Raw genomic sequence first — 3117 nt, 5'->3', positions numbered from 1 at the left:
AGAGGCCGGGCTGGGAGTGTGGCACACTGACTGTGCTTTGGGACACTGGCATCGCTCTCCAGCTGGATTAACAGCAGAAAAACCACGTTAAATGGTTAGGCTGGTGTGTTCTGCGAAGCACACCCTCCCCAGGTCTGAGCCAAACAGCTTCCAGGCGATTATTTCAACGGAGCTCCATGGTAATATTTATATAGACAATTTACTAGTTTTTCCTTCTGAAAGTACTGTCAGTTTCCAGTCTTACATTTTGTTAGCCAAAGAAATGACAAAGTGTGCACAAATTACATTATGATGGGTCATCAAACCTTTGGGAGGATGTAGAAGCAAAAAAATAAATGGAATTCTCTAGTGATGTATGAAATGAGCTGTCCTTCAAAAAATTAAAAAATAATGGCTGGCAGAATCAGAAAAGTTTATGTAAACACTCAACACAAATATGGGATTACCTTTGGAGAAGATTCATATGGAAACATTTGTTTTTCATGAATTGAAAAAGTCTACAGATGTTTAGGCATGTTCAATACGAACTTCCTGTAGCTCAAAACAAAACCTTGTGCAAATAAAACCTATAAATAGTCTTCAGCAGATTTTACAGTGATGCTCTTAGGTATGAAAAGAATGCACACAACTTTAAAACAAAAGTAACAGACATTAAGTTTGACAAATGATTGCACCATAAAACAGTGTTTTATATACAGTTTACAAGATATGATTTTTCTGCTATAAATTAATACTGTACTATATAGTACTTAGTGACTTTATTAAAAGCAACTGTTGACAGCTGTCTCTTCAATTACTGGGTTGGGTTTTTTTAAATGCATTTGACTGCATCTATTTCTGGACTTGAAACGCTCAAATATTTAATAAATCTATTTGTTAAACCTTTGCTAACATTTAATAATTCATAGCAATAGCACTGGCAGATCAGATCAATTTCCAGTCAGCCAACCACAGTCTGGGTATGCTCCAAGATAAGTGGGGTTTTTTCTGTTGTTGTTTTTTAAAAATTATTATTGTGATCCATTTAATCAAAGCCTAAATCCACATGATGTTACAATAACTGAAATAAGTAAGTTGGAGGGGTGGGAAGGGAAAGAAATCTTAGCAGCTGAGAAACTCTCCCCACCCCCCAGCTGTGTTCCAGTTACAAAAATCTTGAACTATTTACAAGTGTAACATTTCTGAAAATGTAATTTATAATCCAAGTTTTAGTGAATACTTTATGTTAGGACACAGTAGTGATAACACCAAAATTTTGACACATATCAAGCAGCTGAACCCTGCCTTTTACCTCCACCACTATCACTAGGGGCCTCTAGTCTAGGGCTTCAGATTGCCCATGCAGATGAAGGTTTAAATCAGGAACCAAATTATATTTAGACCATGATTTCCAAGTGCTTGGCTGTATTTATAGATTAGTATACTTTGGAAAAATTAAGTGATCCATAAACATTCCATTCTACCTGTGAATGAGCTGACTGGGAAAAAAAAATTACTTAGAAACCATTCCAGTGGCAAGTTTGGTCAAAAATTTCAAAAGAAAATATAAACCAACAAATAACCTTTTTGTATTAAAATACCTTGGGAAGGGGAGAAGGAAGAATGGAGAAAGGCAGGGACCCATTGTGGTCTGAATGGCACAGAGTTTAACATAATTGTGCAAACTGTGTTATTTTAAAACACTCCAGTTTATCTGGTGATTATTTTGGAAACTGCTGGTTTTATTTTAATATAGATCTCATCCTAAAATGACTGTCTATTCATTAATGCAGTTCCTCCAGTAAGCTCAATGAAATGGTGCCCAAAACAGACAATTTTTTTGTTTTCAGAATGAATCTCAGGTAAACTATGTATTAACTGGAAAACAAATACTGATAGTGCAGGCAGCTTCCCCGGAACACCAACCTAGTAGTGAATTAAGATGTCTCTGGCATCAATGGTTTATCTTTGTATTGAAAAATAAAAATTATTTTAGTGAGGAATATGTACTTAAAATTTGGGTGGTCATTAAATCTATGTTTAAAATAACAACTTTAGTAAACAAGGCATATACTTTTAACAATTATATTGCTCGTTGTATTTTTTTGGCAAAGATGAATTAATACTCAGCTGAAAATAAGTTCATCCACCTTCGCAGAGGAATAGTGTTTGCATTACTTTAAACATTGCATTTTGTATGTGCTAGAGAAATGCTTACCTATGGTAAAATGCTGTGCTTGAACATGTATGAATGGTAATGTAACAAAGCAGTAGAAAAAGAGATTTTCTGTACAACAGTTGCTAATAATTTAAATAGTGTCAGTTTCCCAAAATTAGGATTTTAAGGTATGACATGATCTCACCTTCAACCCTCATATACAAATAAATTACCATAAAAAGAATTTTAGCTTAACTTAAAATTGCACCTAGAAAGGCATGGGATTGTTTGTACCTATTACAAAAAACTGTTAAAATCAAGGGCTGCTACAAAGAATGAGGTAAACTGAAGACTCTCAGCTATGTGGCCTTCAGAAAAATGGCTTTTCTCTATTGAGTTCTAGTTTTGCACACCACAGTGTTTTGCTAGCAAAGCATTCTGAGTTCTTTTCCAGGAACCATTTGTGTGTATATACATATATATACATATGTGTATATACACACTCACATACATACACACACACTGTATACTGCATCAGCAAAATATATATATATTTATATATATATTTATATAAATATAAGGACGAAATCCCCCTCTAAAGCGTTCCTTAGTGTTTCCTAGAGCTTATGGGGGAGCAGGGCATGTATGTCTTTTTGCTGTTACATACATTGAGAGAACATGTTTTGATCTATTGGCTTCTTGGTGCAGTAATGCAAGATTGATCCACATTGGTGCCAAAGGCTTTGCTCATCAGAAGGAAGATGTAAAACAACTAATCTCCTAAACAGCGAGGCCAGCCTCACTTGAATTCCTCTGCAACCCTCTGGTTCACCACAAAGTTCATAAATACTTTGACTTCCAAATTGTTAGACGTTAAAAACAGGAACAGTCCAGTAACATGGGGTGTTATGCTTCTCAGTGTAAAGTATTCTTCACTAGTTCCTATCACAGTGCAGACCTGACTGCATTGAAGTATGCTC

The sequence above is a fragment of the Cyanistes caeruleus genome, chromosome 17 (assembly GCF_971803275.1).
Source record: "Cyanistes caeruleus chromosome 17, bCyaCae1.hap1.1, whole genome shotgun sequence".
Taxonomy (NCBI): domain Eukaryota; kingdom Metazoa; phylum Chordata; class Aves; order Passeriformes; family Paridae; genus Cyanistes; species Cyanistes caeruleus.
The sequence above is the reverse complement of the archived record's forward strand: the minus strand, read 5'-3'. Positions refer to the sequence as shown.